The sequence below is a fragment of the Rhynchophorus ferrugineus genome, unplaced genomic scaffold (assembly GCF_030347505.1).
Source record: "Rhynchophorus ferrugineus isolate W39M unplaced genomic scaffold, kcgeb_rfMv2 rfM3, whole genome shotgun sequence".
Lineage (NCBI taxonomy): Eukaryota > Metazoa > Arthropoda > Insecta > Coleoptera > Curculionidae > Rhynchophorus > Rhynchophorus ferrugineus.
The window spans coordinates 13,442,583-13,460,001 of NW_027472582.1; the positions used below are offsets into that span (position 1 = coordinate 13,442,583).

General features: G+C 33.0%; 1 protein-coding gene across 1 annotated transcript in view; it reads left to right on the forward strand.

Moving 5' to 3' along the window:
* The window catches only part of LOC143194273 (small G protein signaling modulator 1), a 115,021-nt gene that overhangs the window by 56,255 nt on the left and 41,347 nt on the right, over positions 1–17,419 (forward strand). The window lies entirely within an intron of this gene.

Below are 17,419 nucleotides of genomic sequence, written 5' to 3' on the forward strand. Positions count from 1 at the left end.
AAGTATATCTAAATAATGTATTTTAATTTCATTTAAAAAAAATTAAATTTAAACTTAGTTTATGTATTGCAAGCCATTCCTTAAGAACAGCTTTTGTTGATGCAATTGTTGGGATATTTTCCAATAGTGTACTATGGTAGGGTGCATTGTCCATTTGTGTGCTATTTTATTACCATCTTGCCATGAGTGCTTTCGTATGCTCCATTTTGAAATATCCGCGTCTCATTTAAATACACACATTGAAATAACAAATTTTAAAAATTGTGTTAGTTTAAAACCAATGTCGGGTTCATTAGACCTCTTCCTGGATTACCTTATAACATTTAAATTATCTACATCTCTTAAAGAGTTGCTTATGTCTAAGTTTTCTATGGATAATTTTCAGGCTAACAGTTTCCTCTGAAATAACTGTTACTAATTTAATTTGATTTGATTGATTTATCACCCGCTTCACATGAGGACGGTTTCTTTACGGTGAATTCAAGATTATTTTGTTTTTAATCTTTTTAGATATTGCACTCGCAGTGTCCGTACTAATATTAAGTACAACTGTAATATGCTAAAAAACTTTCTAATAAAAACCGCAGAAAATTAGTATTTAACATTATCGATACGTACGAAATAACAGGTCAATTGAAAAGTCCTCGGCCTACCATAGTAAAACACATTTTTTTGGCAAAATTAGTTTTTTTTTATTCAGCATAATTCCCTTTAAGGGTGATACACTAATTATAGCGACCCTCCAACTTTTCGATACCATTTTTGTAGTACGATTTGTCTTTTGCTTCAAAATAGGCCTCAGTTTCGGCGATTACCTCTTCATTCGACGAAAATTTCTTCCCAACGAGCATTCTTTTGAGATATGAGAAGAGAAAATAGTTGCTGGGGGCCAGATCTGGAGAATACGGTTTATTAGGAAGCAATGTTTTCAAATGCGGCCGTTTTTCGGCGATTTCGTCCTTCAGATGGTCCAATAACGCTATGTAATAGTCGCTGTAGATGGCCCTTCCTTTTGCAAGGTAGTCAATGAAAATTATTCCATGCGCATCCCAAAGTACAGACACCATAACCTTGCCAGCCGACTGTTGCGCTTTCCCACGCTTTGGAGCGGGTTCATCTTGTGCAGTCCAGTCGGATGACTGTGGATTGGACTGCGGATTAAAATGATGGAGCCAAGTTTCATCCATTGTCACATATCGACGAAAAAGCTCGGGTTTATTACGCGTGATCATCTTCAAACACTACTCCGAATCTTCAACTTGTAGTTGTTTTTGGTCAAAAGTGAGCTCACGCAGCACCCACTTTGCACAGAGCTTTTTCATACCCAAATATTTGTGTATGTACACGTTCAGTTGATGTCTTTAGAGAACCTGCTACTTCATTCAATTTCAGTTTACGGTCATTCAATATCAATTTGTGGATTTTTAAAATCTTTTCGTCGGTAATAACCTTTTTTTCGCGTCCACTACGTTCACCGTCTTCAGTGCTCATTTCACCACGTCTTAACTTAGTATTCCAATCCTTGATGGTTGATTTTCCTGGGGCACTGTCCGGAAAGTCGGCATCAAGCCAAGTTTTTGCTTTAACTGTATTTTTCCCTTCAAAAAGCAATATTTTATCAACAGGCGAAATTCCTTTTGATCCATTTTTTTACAATAGCAAAAGTTGCTTCAGTCAAATGCTATAATTCACAAACTAATGATCCAACAGGGGGGGCTAACTAATCAGTTGAAAACATTCAGGCAGCTTTTTTGTTGCAGATCTGTGTAATTAAGGACCACATAATTTATTAACTTTAAATAATGACCATAAAAGTAATATTTAAGAATATCCGAAACGATGTTTGGAAAACAAAATAAAAGGTTAAAAGACTCCTGAACAATGCCTTTAACAATCGTTATACTTTTTATAATGATGGGAATTTTTGTTTTGGAAATTTTTTTTTTAACTCTTCCTAATACCGGTATTAAAAAGTACTTTATAATATTTTTGGTAGACTCTGAATTTATGGCTGCCATTATAAGTTATATTGAGCCTCCAGCGAGAAATTGGCTCGGAAATAAAGTGACGGAAACGGAACGACATCGTTAAAAGGAATTAGGGGACATAACGACAAAACGCGAATGTCTGAACTTGATTCTCCATACAATTTAAAAGAGTCACAAAGTGATGCATATACGGGTTGGTTGGCTTTTTTAAACTAGTTTTGTTCTGACAGTTCAAGTTTCTACTCTTGTAGTTTCTAGTTGTGTTTTTGTTGTACACACGTTACTTCATTAATTGTTGTTTTTGGCATAACGAGCAGAAACACTGGCCTGTATGATTGATTAGCATATTGATTAGCTTATACAGGTTTTTTTTATCATAAGTTATAATATGAAAGGGTTTCAAACAAGAAAAAACTATTATACTACTAAAAACTAATTTATTTAAGAAAAGTAGAGGCGATTGGTTCAACGGCAATACAAACAGACCCCTCCGTCTCACTCATTCACAATTCAGGCAGTTTTTACACAGATGGCCGGATAGCAGGACCGTAGTATATAACAGTTTCCTCCTGTAGAAACGACCACAGGGATGTACGTGGTCGTTATTCCATCTGGACAGCTTTTAATTATTGTAAAATTATGTTTGAATATCGCCTGTACCTTCATCTGCGAGTTTCCTGTGAAGATCTTCGAAATTGCACTGTTTAAACATTGGTGGCTGGAGCATGGAGCTGCTGAAATCCCCATTTGAAAGCCGTTCACAATGAACTGTAAACTTCTGTTCAAATTCGGTAAATTTTTGTTAATTCACAGCAACTTTAGTCAGCCTTTGCTCACACCGTTAACTGTGCTACCGGGAAAGTACCGGGAATCCACTTGTAATAGTTTATGTCTAGAGGTCGTTGGGTACCTTCATTAACCTTATAGCTTCAGCTGTGATATTTTTGCCGAAGCTTCACTTAACTGCACCAAGAAACGCTTCGGATAATTGGAATAATTAATGGTTAGCAGTCATAATTATAGCTTTAGCTGCGATACTTTTGCAGGAACTCCACTTAACTACGGCACGACCAAGTACGACTTCGAGTAACTGCGGAACGATTGCCAATCCGATGTCCACCTTTCTTGATAATTAATTTGATCTGGTTAATTGAGCGAATTCAAAAAAGAACAGTTTTATGATCTCCAAGGAATCCTACCGACTGTGCAAGTTATAACGTTATATAAAGGGTTGTAAACAAAAAAACTATTATTTTACTTAAAATTGGTTTATTCAAGAACAGTTCAGTTTATTAGTTTCATCAATAATAATTTTCTTATCGTATATGTTGATTCCTATTTGAAATCGTTGAAACTGTTTTGTTTTTTGTGAAATTTGATAACTAACTTTCCCACTGTAAACAAAATTGTTGCTCCTTGGTTTTTATAACATTCGAAGTTTAACTTTACCTTTTGCAATTCCATCTGTACTTCGTTTATTTAAAACCAATGTATGTCAATATATACCAAGAATGACACAACAATGTAATTGTTTTTGTTATATTATTAATGTAGCACAATATTGAAGTATTCTAGATCTTTTTGTTGTTTTCACTGGATCGACTCGAAAAGAACTTATCGTCATTGGAAAAGGAAGACAATAGTGCGCACTATAATTGTACAAATGCCCAGGGCCCAAAATTATAACGCATCCTGTAATATTGCACCCTGTAAAATGGCAACGTCGCATAATGGCTCGAAAACTGCCGAAGTTAACCGAGTAGTGATAATGATTCCCTGAAAATAATCATTACTCTCTTATCTCTCCCTTAATTATCCTTATTTTAAAAAGTTGTTTTATTTGAGTATTTTGTAAGCTTGATAAAAATTATTAATATATACCAACGTCTAAGTAATTCTTTATGATTTCGTATCTATATTGAATTCACGGGTTTATTATTATGCGGATATTAAGATGTTTGTTAGCAAAATTTATTTTTAAATGAATTTAGAAAAAAACGAGACATTTTAAAAATACAGTGGCTCAAGGCGTAAACAAAATCTTATCTTGGAAATCTCTGTTCCAAAAATACTTTGACAAAATCTGACGTCAGTTTTTTTTTTAATATTGACATTAAGAAGTTTGTATTCTTTCTTTATTGATAAAACTTTTTTTCGACAAAAACATCTTAAATTTTTTTTAATGGATTTCAAGCCTGATAAGTAATGAAGTTTATTAAATTAAAAAAAAATGTTTCAGCATTGCTTTTACTGTACTAGAACTGAAACGAAAAGAAAACAAAACACATTTTGCATGTTTACATTCTGTTGCTCGGTATATTTTTTAAAGTTTAACCATTTTTTTTGTAAACTAAAGAAGTAATGTGTTTACAACCAGGAAAAATTATTGTAAGTAAATTAATCCTTAACAGTTATATTGAATGCAATAAGGTTCACATTAACATAATTGTGATATCCTAATTTTTGTGACTTGGAAGAATACATGTTAAAGCTAAGGAATGATTTACTACATGGAATCTTATTAACATTATTGTTACAATTAATGTTCAATAATAAACCTATCTTTTAATTGGCTAGTTTGGATATTATCCTTGTATTATTCGATGACAGAAAGGAGAATCAAACTCTCTAAGAATCAGAACAATCAATTTTCATTGTAAATAGACGACTTTTAGCAATATTTGTCCTTGTAATAAACAGAGAAAGTTAAACTTCCTGTAAATGTTTCATTTTGTTTACTCCTAATTCGACATCCTTGACGAAGATCCAGGGAATAAGAAAGAGTAGAGAAAAAATATGTTGTTTACATTTCAGTAAAACATCATAGGAAGTCTAATAACAGCTTTGACCTGAATATATGATATTTACAGAAATGGGATATGCATTTTATATTAATTTACTATTGTAAATTTTTCAAAATAAATTAAAACTGATAGTTTAATTTGAAATTATTTCTGATATTTGGAGTAATGTGTTTTGTTTGTATACAATTTGTAATTAAAAGATCGAATATATACTTAAATTTTGATATATAACAGGACAATTGGAAAGTCCCCGGCCTACAAAACAAAACATATTTTAAACAAATTTAAAATTTTTTTTAAATTTTTTTTATTTTTTTATTTTAGTTAAACATATTTTTTTTCAAAATTAGCTTTTTTTTATTCAACATAATTTCCTTCAAGGGTAATACATTGATTATAGCGACCCTCCAACTTTTTGATACCATTTTTGTAGTATGATTGGTCCTTTGCTTCAAAATGGGCCTCAGTTTCGACGATCACCTCTTCGACGAAAATTTCTTCCCAGTGAGCATTCTTTTCTGATCTGAGAACAGGAAATAGTTTCTGGGGGCCAGATCTAGAGAATACGGTGGATGAGTAAGCACTACGAAGCCAAATTCATGGATTTTTGTCATCGTTTTCACTGACTTGTGACACGGTGCATTGTCTTGGTGAAGCAGCACTTTTTTTTCTTCAAATGCAGCCGTTTTTCAGCGATTTCGTCCTTCAAACGGTCCAATAACACTATGTAATAGTCGCTGTTGATGGTCCTTCATTTTTCGAGGTAGTCAATGAAAATTATTCTATGCGCATCCCAAAATACAGTTACAGCCATAACCGTTGCGTTTTCCCACGCTTTGGAGCGGGTTCATCGTGTGCAGTCCACTCGCATGACTGTCAATTGGACGAAGATCGAATTTCGTTGGTGCTAGAAGCTTTTTTAAAAAGTTTATAAAAGAAACTAAAAGATAGTGTTTGTTAAGAATAAATAAGGTTTAAAGGTTCTGGGCAACTCGCTGTCAGCTCCCTCTGACCCTTATACGGTAAAATATTCGTCGTTTTTATTGTACGTAAATCAATTACGGACGCGTAATTTTTAAAATCAAAATCTGGCAACGTTGCCGCAAAATGCCAGTGTGCAATCCTTAAATTTTACATTTGAAGGGATGTTAAAATGGATAGTTAGAGGTTAAAACATTATTGAACGTGTTTATTTAATTTAATTGTAAGCAGTGTTATTTTAGATTTTTTGTTACTTTTGATTATTCCCGTATTATTGGAATTATTAAGGAACTATGGCAAGTTTGGATTAAAAAAATATTAAGAATAGTATGGTCATGTAAAGTTATATTTTACATTTTTACAAAGAAAACAAATTAATGTGTCCGCTTTATTGGAAGGTATATACGGCTGTGAAAGAAAATTTCGACATATGTAAAAATTTCATCCAACATAGATTAACAAAATTCGAGAATTGCTAGTTTCCTTTGCTGACAAGATATTTAGATTTTCGAAATCAACTTTGATATGTTATTAAGAAAAAGAGAAGAAGAAAAGTTTTCTAAAGTTGGTCACTCACCAGTCGGTTGGCTTAACGCTGAGGATCGTGGTTCGGAGCCCAGGTTAAACTTTAGGTCCAGTCCGGATAAACCCATAGTTGGTAGAAGGAACTTTTAAAATATATTTAAAAAAGTTTAAACTAATCAATACCAAGTTGATTTTTGAAAGTTAATGGAGATTAAATTTAATTAAATGGCATTTAAATAAATTTAGTGAGTTTACTCTGTTATGAGAGGGACATGATATAATTATTAATTTATTTCTTGTATTACTATTTTTAATATTTTAAAGTTTCTTTTTTACCAACGAGGGTTTATCTGGACTGGATCTACAATTTAACGCGGGTTCCGAACCACGGTCCTCGACATTAAATCAACCGACTGGCGACTGACCAACTTAAAAATCATCTCAGAGGTATCCGGTCTTACCTAACCTGGTTACTGGCGTGACTGGGACCATTTTCCTTGTCAGATCTTGCCTAGGACAATCACAAATATTAACCAATCACAAACATAAATTTACAACCATGCCCCAGCAGGATTCGAGCCCGCGACCATTGCAAGAATAAGAAGACCGTCCCGTCGCCTTTACCACTGCGCCAACCTAGCCGACACTTAATAAATTGTGGTCGAATCTCGACCACAGGCCTACCACTAGTTCATATTATTTTGCCTCCATCTGAGCGATAATGCTAAAAATAATTTTAACAATATAATGCTATCATGGATAATTAAATTTCATATTAACTGCAAAAACATGTTGGACCTAATGAACGTTATTATTATACCGTTAATAAACTCCATTGTGTACACAGATATAATTGTTTCATTTTGACGATTGAAAACCGAGATAATTTTCAGGGCACACGAACATAAATTGAACTCCAGATCGACGGTAAACAATGGATAAATCCCGAGACGTAGCGACGAGAAAACGTTACCCCTCCCATCATTTTGTGTCTCCATTAAAGCGGTCGCTTCTTTATTGAAAAATGAAAATGAAGGTGTTCTGTTTGCGTATTCTAAAGGTTGTTTGTTTTTAGCGGAAACTAGTAACACTCCTCTAACCGTACGGGGTTGGTTCAAGGGAGGCCTCATGCAAAACTTTATCGTACGTATCGATCCGGAGAAAATGAATTGGAAATATTTGCGGTGTATGTTTCGCTAAATTCCGTTCGTAAAGTTTCGAGCTGGTTTGACGTATTTCGGTTTAATTTAATTTGGCGTGAGCTAATTTATTTTGATATTTATATGGATATTTGATTAACGAGTAGGTGTACCGATAACTTATTATAACTAATTTCAAAGTTATATATATTCTGTCAAAAATATGAGTTAAAGACGATATGTTTATTACGCGGTTCAACGGTTTCCAGTTTCAATTTTTTCTAGTCCCCAGTTTTCGAATATAAGTTAAGAAATGTGTAAGGTTTAAAAAAGCAATCTAGAAAGGCTCGGAGATAGCAAGCCAGCTATCTTCCCTGATCTGCCCTTCTACCAGACTTCCCATCTCTATCAAAAGCTTATTTTACAAAATGTTAATTCTCTACTCCTCTACGGATTTAATATCTACTTCAAGTTTGTTCAAAATAAGCTTCTCAGAAGAATCTAAAACGGTCAATGGTTTGTCAGAAATAATCAAATTCATAGGGAAATTGACACTCTAGAAATGGAGAACTTCATATCTCAATCATTCCACAAACAACAACTCAGCTCAAGTTCTTCTGAAAACGCGCTTGTTCGCGAACTGGTCGAAATGTTGGGAGCTTAGCACCGCGTCACCGCTGACCTCTCCCCCTTTTCCAGGCTGAAACGACCTCATCCATCGCTGCAAGCACAACTTTTGTCCCCATACGACAATATCCAATCGTGTGTTAACTCAAGTTCGTGAATCAATAGATTCGCCGTGTCCTCATGTCCAATAACGGCTGCCCGATCAGCAGGTGCTATATCCTCAAATTTAATGCAGTAGCAGTAGCGATCCACAGGGGTCAACTGTGAGGCGGTTTCGGTTTAGTGTATTGGTAAGCCCAGAGGCAATCACACATAACCCGGTCCAGGTATGCGTCATGCATTCCACCGTCTGGTTTTAGGCCAGAAAAAAAACAACCTTTATTTTACTTTAACTATTTTATTGTACGAAAAAAGTGGCGACTTGTTGAACTGCAGCAGTACTGCTGACTCAATCATATTCGTCACATCTTTCAATCCAATATAAGCATATCATCTTGTTATTTGAACAATCAGAACCGTAGGATAAAATTTGTTATACGATATATTATTTCAAATTTTCTGCACTATTTATCTAGCCCGGGGAGTTATATAATCCGAAAGAAATCGTAAATCACAAAGCTTCAAATCTTATGTTATATATTTATTTCATATTTTCAACTCCATCTTATATTTACAGTTACTCAAAAATGCGTGACATTTCATTTAAACATCTACTTTATGTTAATATATTGATATAGAATATTTGAAAATAAATGGTTATTGGTATATATAGATAAATATGATCATTTCTATTTTTCACCTTTAGCAGGTCAATGGAAAAGCCCCCGGCCTACCATAGTAAAACATATTTTTCTAACAAAATTAGTTTTTTAAATTCAACATAATTCCCTTCAATACCATTTTTGTAGTACGATTTGTCCTTTACTTCAAAATAGACCTCTTCATTCGACGAAAATTTCTTCCCAACGAGCATACTTTTGAGATCTGAGAAGAGGAAATAGTCGCTGTTGGCCAGATCTGAAGAATACGGTGGATGAGGGAGCAATTCGAAGCCCAATTCATGGATTTGGTTAGCGTTTTCACTGACTTGTGACATTATCTTGGTGAAGCAAAACTTTCTTCAAATGCGTACGTTTTCCGGCAATTTCGTCCTTAAAACGGTCCAACGACGCTATGTAATAGTCGCTGTTAATGATCCTGACTTTTTCAAGGTAGTCAATGAAAATTATTCCATGCCATCCCAAAATACAGACGCCATAACCTTGCCAGCCGACTGTTGCGTTTTCCCACGCTTTGGAGCGGGCGGTCTTCATCGTGTGCAGTCCACTCGGATGACTGTCTAATGGACTTCGGAGTGAAATGATGGAGTCATGTTTCATCCATTGCCACATATCGATGCAATTCGGGTTTATAACTTTTCATCATCTTCAAACACTGCTCCGAACCATCAACTCGTCGTTGTTTTTTGTCAAAAGTGAGCTCGTGCGGCACCCACTTTGCACAGAGCTTTCTCATACCCAAATATTCGTGATTTACACGTTCAGTTGATATCTTTAGAGTGTCTGCTATTCCATTCAATTTCGATTTACGGTCATACGATAACAACCTCATTTGGGCGTTCACTGCGATCACCATCTTCGGTGCTCATTTCACCACGTCTAAACTTAGCATACCAATCCTTAATGGTTGATTTTCCTCAGGCAGTGTTCGGAAACTCGGTATCAAGTCAAGTTTTTGCTGCAACTGTATTTTTTCCCTTCAAAAAGCAATATTATATCAACACGCGAAACTCCTTTTTAATGGATAAAACTATTTTCACAATAACAAAAGTTAATTAACTAAAAATGGTATAATTCACAAACTAATGATCCGACAGCTGTCAAATTTATACACGCATCTTTTGAGGGTTTTTTGGAGGGAAAAGCATATGGATTTAATTCTAATAGTACCATCTATGTGTCAGGCCGTTATTAAATAATAAATAATTATATTACTTCAACAATATTTTTTAAATATAACATTTACCTAAAAATTACTTTCTAACTACAACTTGTAAACAATAACGCGTGGCTGTGAAATCAAGCTAGTTTAGAACAAATGCACATGAGCAGTTCTGGCTAATCAAAACGGACTCTGGTGTCCTTTTACTGTGGTCTTAGACAATGCTGGTTCACAGCAACTTCAGTCCGCCTTTGGTGGTCCTACAACCTGCACTGCAATATGGTGTCAGGAATCCCCGGACGGTTTTTTCTTGATCAGCTATACAGAGAAGTTTCTATACAAAATACCTTTCCTTTATTTGTCCTTGGGATAATAAAGCAAGTTCACTGGAATCCAGATGTGTTACTCCTGAGAGAACCCTTAATTGTGGATAAAACCATTGTAATTAATGACCCATTAATAAGTAGGGAAAAATAATACTTGTACTACCATATGTTAAGTTCAGTGTCTTGGACAAGGAAGATGAATGATTTGGATTAGACATTTTAAGGTATTTCCTAAACTGAGTTGAAAAAGTTATAACATGAATATTTCTATTCTTCTATTTGTCATTTATGTTCCATCTATGCAAACTATGTAGTTATGGTCTATCGAAAGAAGTTTGTATATACGTCATCTAAATTTGTGACGTCAAAACGTCACTATGTTGCCGTATCAACTCTGAGTTTTAGTTCAGTTTGACTTTGACATACAACAAAATTATAATCTAAATAAAATAATTAATATAGTAGATCTAATGCATATGTTATCGAAGGATTTAAAACTACAATTAAGTACACAGTCATAATAGTTTGTAAGTTAGGGTTGTGTTTGATTATATTTACATTGAACTCTTTTCCATACCACCTATAAGTTAGAGTTCTGGGCGCGTTTTTTATGTAGTTGTATCCTATGGAAGTCTAATCCACCTAATTAGCAATTGTATATCCAAGTAATATATTTAACTTTTATTATTAAACACATTCTGATATCACTGTATTTTTCTTTGATTTATTCTGTTAATACCTGTAGACATATTTCCTGATAAAACTAGATTTAATCACTGAATTCTTCTTAATGCATTAACCATATCTGCAAAACAGTTGCTATTCTTTCTTTCCTGGCACATTTTAACCAAATGCTCATGTATATTCTGTATAATGTGAATAATAACTTCTATGATTTCTCAATTTCATCTTCCTTGTATCGGATCGAGTTCATCCACACCGAAGGCAGTTTCAGCAATGAATTATTAATAAAGGTTATGACTAATAAAACCTAATCAATTGTTAGTCCAACATTTACCTTTTTCCATCAACTTTTATTGTCATCGCACTATTTTTATTATCATCTTGCCATGAGTGATCATTGGGTGTATTGGTCCCATTCTATATCCATGTCTTATCTAAATACATTGAAATTCTAAGTTTTCCTTCGTTTTATTTTATGCTTTTAAAAATTGTATTCTTTTAAAAGCAGTATCCAGAAGTTCGATTAGACCTCTTCGATACTGTTCAGACTAATAGTTCCCTTTTAAATAATTGTAATAAATTCACTGTTTTTATACGTTTCATATATTTAAACTCTGATAGACCTAACATGAAGCTGATCTTTATTATATTTTTTATTTTTTGAGAAATTTCAGTGACCGTGTCCATATTAATATTCGGTGCAGCTGCAACACGCTAAAATATTTTCCATAAAAATTGCAGCAAATTAATATTTAACAGTAAAAATGCCTCTCTAACGAAATTTACTGACAAGAGTGGGCCTCCATTATCTCTTTCCTGTTCAAACTAACTGGTTAGAGGCGCTATCTGTTCTGTCTGGCATTTTCAATCAGAATAATAATAAGCAGCGTTTTATAATTTATCAAAACAAGCAAAGTATTAGAATTACATTTGCCTAAAATATTCGTGTATATATTAAGTGTCACCATTCTGACAGCTGTTCATGGTTACTTGATTTGGGCGTATTCCGTTTTATTGGAATTTATTTATTTGTAACGCATATTACACAAGAATTTTAGGCCTAAATATTTTTCCTCGATATAAGGTTCCAGGTGTGCTTGTTTTCCTCAAAAAGGGAGGCCAACTTTTCGTTAAGGCAATTAATATATAGATTTTTAGAACAAAACAAAATTAAGAAATAGTGTTATCTGTAAATACTAAACCTAGAGATTTGTCTAACATAAATCACCGAATTTAGTGGTTAAGTTGTTTAACTGTTCGTAATTTGTTAAGAGTTATTGAAGAACCAATACAGTTTCTTAGTTTTTTTTTTAATTATGATTATCACGTCCTTTTTTACAATAAAACACGTTTTTCCCCGCATAAAACCATTTCGCTTTTATGAAACAAAAAATTCTACCGAACGTAATAATAATCACATTAATCGTTGAGGAAAAACCTTGGTCCTAAATCATGTTTAAACATCAATCAAATACAATAACTGTTTTTATTGCCCTGTGTGATATGAAATTCGACGGGAACCTTTTCGGGGCGGGAGAAAGAAAGGTTAAAGTTCAGAGCTCTCGAGGTTTGGCAGAACGAACGGCGTCGCCAAGTGCGGGAAATTTATTGTTGGAATTTCGGTTTAAATCTAAATTTCGGCTAGATAAAAAATGGTCCGGTATTAATTTTCAATTTTCTTGAAAGTTCTCTGAGCCCGCAGCCGCGGCTTTAAGGTCGTTTCGGCCTATATATGCTCATATTTTATCTAAAAATGTATCTTGGCGTTGATATTTCTTCGTTAGGTGCTTAGATCAAACCGTTATTTATTTCTTTTTTTTTTGAGGTGTGTTTCAAGGCTCATTGATCTTTGACGTTTTATTTCATCGGGTACAAGTTTCGATTTTTATATAGATGAAAATGTGAGGAATCAATCAATGTAAACCATTATTAAACAATCTAACCTAACTAACTAAATGCTGTAGGATTTTGAAACGCGTATAAGAATTTAATTTGCAGTGTTGCCAGTTCTTACAAATTATACGTGTATTTGAAGAATATAATATAAGTAGAATAAATTAACTTGGGTTCATTAATTAACCTAATACTTCTGTTAAGATTCAAGTTAAAAATGTTTGGTTCATTTTTCGTCTCCATCTTTCGCATCTCATTTCAATTTGTAAAAAATGTTATATAAAAACTCTTTATAAACATATTTAATTTTAACATAATTTTGAAAGAAAAAAGAGAAAATAAAACCATATGTAATTATTTATGAATATATATAAACATTACAAAGTAATAAACCAAAGCAATAGTTCTTAAATTTATATATAGATGAAAATGTGAAGAATCAATCAATGTAAACCATTGTTAAACAATCTAACCTAACTAACGTTGACTCCTTGACCCAGGAGTCTAATTCCTTAGGATTATGGAATGCGTACAAGGATTTAATTTGCAATGTTGCCGGTTCTTACAAATTATACGTGTATTTGCAGAATATAAGATAAATAGAATAAATTATCTTGGGTTCATTAATTAACCTAATACTTCTGTTAAGACTCAAGTTCAAATTTTTTAGTACATTTTTGATGTCCATCATTCCCATCTCATTTCATAATATAAATAATGTAGTATGAAAACTCTTTTATAAACATATTAAATTTTAAAATAATTTTGAAAGGAAAAAAGAGAAAATAACAATATGTATTTATTTATCAATATATAAACATTAGAATAACAGAGCAAAGTAATAGTTCTTGTAAATTATTCGTATATTTGAAGAATATAATATATATTCTAGAATCCTCAAATTGAAATAAAATTTTCATTGAAACTGAAGTTCAAATTTAACTAATTTTATTGCTAAAATTTTTATCTTCTATAATATAATAAATGTAATATGAATAATCAATTTTAATCATATTTTAATTTAAAAAGAAAAGTGGGAAATAAAATAGCATGTAAGATCACAAATCTTATTTATCAATAAGCATCTATTTATTTTTACAAATACTCAATAATATATCTGAGTAGTGTTAAATTATAGATGGGCCCTGCCAAACTGCATGGAGACCCTTTTCTCAATTCATTCAAGAGAAGCAAGGAATGCAATGTAGAATCTACATATATACAATCATGGCTATATTCGTATAACATTTTATATTGTCCCTTCATTCATTATGATTAACATAAAATCGTAATATGATGGTATATATAGAAACTGAGATTGTGGCTTATATAACAACAGACAACATGTATTTGTAACCTCATTTAACCATGCTCCAATACTTGTAGCGTCACTTTTATGTTTTGTACCTATTGAATTCAATCAGTTACACCAAAAGCTATGATTTTGTGAGGCCATAAAATCGTCGAGTCTGTACTATCACCAGGTTCTAAAATATAACGAATTCGGTAGAGAATTGTTGACAAAATAAAAATTTAAAAATAAAATTAAATAGATACGATTAGATTAGAAGTATTATAAAAGAGCTTTTGATGAATATTCTACAAATCCATGATTTCCATTATTGCCTACTATTTATAAATCCTTATTGGTGATAGAGGAAATTAAAAAATTATAGCGCAGCTGAGACGACAAACTGAGTTTATAAATATATATTAATCCTAATATATTAATAATTAATTAAAGTATCTGGTAGCATACTATATATTACCGATGTAAAATTCGTTCGCAACCGTAACTAAAATTCGAAATATAAATAAAAAAGATGTGATAACGTCAACAATATTACTAGGGTAGGTTAGTTATCAGAGCCCACATAATGGCAGAGAAATTAATATGTAACTAGTTATCTAACATCCTTTCGTAGAGTATCAATATATATAATCACTATTAGTGTCATTGTTTCTAGTGATTATTGAAAAATATGAACGTGAAATGATACTGACACTGTTTCTTTCGGTTAGAATATGCATTATACGCTGCTACATGAAATGTAATAAGTCATCAGAAAAGATTACAGACGTCTAAGGAACATTTAGGGGACATTGGTGGTGTAAAAAAACAAATGTTAAGAAAATACATCAATAATGTGCGAATGTACGTTATTACATATTTGACAAACTTTTTTTTTCGTTTTCATTAATGAGCTTTCAAAGTTATGCATTTTCAACTAAGATCAAAGAAAAAAGTGTACGTTTAGAACAACTTATATATAATACATAATTATTCCCATTTTAATTATTTGTTGTCTTTTCTCTAATGAAAAATTAAAATAGAGCATCATTGCTTGAGATGTTAAACGATTAAATTCAAACCATCAGATAACTGTAATTTTTGTATTATATATGGAGAACTATTATTTAAAATAACATTTTGTTTTAAATAATAAAATGAACTATCAATGATAATTCTCTTAAATAAACTTAAATACAGTATGTATTTTGAATAAAATGGATAAATCAAAGAATAAGTTCTCTATATGAATGAGCAACGTTCTAAATAATTTAGTTTAGGATATAATAACTGAAAGAGGTTCGTTCCCTTTTATCCTCGACCTTCACTGTCCTTGTTTCCCATTGTTCATCGTTATGTTGCCTTTGAATTCTATAGTCCGGGTCGTTGTTACCATGTGACTGATTCCTGTTCATTTTTGTTCGCTATCTGCTGATATATTGATTTTATTTTAATTTATTTTTAATTTTTATATAGGTTGGACCTATGTAAAATTTGCTTCTTTATTTTTGTTTATATCAAAGCTCTTCTATAAGAACTTGATTAAAAATAATGTTTGTATTATCTTCTTTGGTTGATTTTTTTCATTACTACAGAACTGTTAAACTGGGGATTCCGCAAATTCATTTTGATGGAGAAGCGATTCCATCCTTGAAGGACAATTATTAGTTAATTGAGAATTTGTCTACAAGCCATAAGTAACAGATCAATTAAAAGTCTCCGACCTCACACATAGATGGATACTAGAATTAAATCCATATGTGTTTTAATTAGCTCTAACCCTCAAAATATGCGTCTATAAATTTGACAGCTGTCGGATCATTAGTTTGTGAATTATAACATTTTGAGTGAAGCAACTTTTGTTATTACGAAAAAAATGGATTGCTTTTTGAAGGGAAAAATACAGTTGAAGCAAAAACTTGCCTTGACGTCTAGTTTCCGGACACTGCCTCAGGAAAATCAACCATCAAGGATTGGCATGCTAAGTTTAGACGTGGTGAAGTGAGTACTGAAGACGGTGGACGCAGTGGACACTCAAAACAGGTTGTTACCGACAAAAACATTTAAAAAATCCACAAAATGATTTTGAGTAACCGTAAATTGAAATTGAATGAATTGTGATTGAATGTGAATAATTTGATTGAATTGAAATTCACGAATATTTGGGTATGAGAAAGCTCTGTGCAAAGTGGGTGCCGCGCGAGCTCACTTTTGATCAAAAACAACGACGAGTTGATGATTCGGAGTAGTGTTTGAAGATGATCAAGCTTAATAAACGACGAGTTGATGATTGTTTCACTCCAAATGAACAGTCGACTGGCAAGGTTATGGCTTCTGTATTTTGGGATGCGCATGGAATAATTTTCATTGACTACCTTAAAAAAGGAAGGACCATCAACAGCGACTACTACATAGCGTTATTGGACCGTTTGAAGGTGCAAATGGCTTGATTAGTGTTTATATTATGAATTTGAAAAAGCTACTTGCGAAAATCTGAATATCTTGTAAACAGAGTACAGACGATTCTTTTTATTCTGGAATTTTGTTAATCTTAGTTTTCAGGACGGAATTTACGCATATATCGTGTTGGTTTTTCACGGCTGAATATACCTTCCGATACAATGGACACAAGCACTGCGATTTAAAATCGCTCTGTCGGCATTTTACGGTACAGCGCTGTCAAATTTACGTCGCAACGTAAAATTACACGTCTTATATATTATGTGTCACATGTGACGTCTATTCCTGGTTGCGTGATTTGGGCGTATTTCGTTTTATTGGAACCTACTCATTCGTAGAGCATATTACCCAAAAATGTTAGACCTAAAAGTGCTTTCTTCGTATAAACTTTAACCGTTCCAAATTTCAAGCCAAATTTATGAAAGCAAAGCCGCTTAGCGGGCTAATGTATAGATTAAACCCTCCTAAATCGGCCAATCTATTACAAAACAAATTTAGTTCAACGCCAGTTCGCAATGCACGATAACATCTCCGGACCTAAAAATGTAGCTCGGTAAAATCCCAAATTTTATATAGAAAATGTATGACGCTGTCCGCTTCTTTGATGTCTGTTCAAAATAAAAAATATATATATGAGCACGGCTTCTAAAGCTTCGGGTTACTTAGCCTTCGGGGAAATGAACTGGATCCGAAAGGGTTGGAGTGTTCCGGCGAATTTGTCAGGCGAAATTTGAAATGCGTCGGCTTTTCCCGGCGCCTT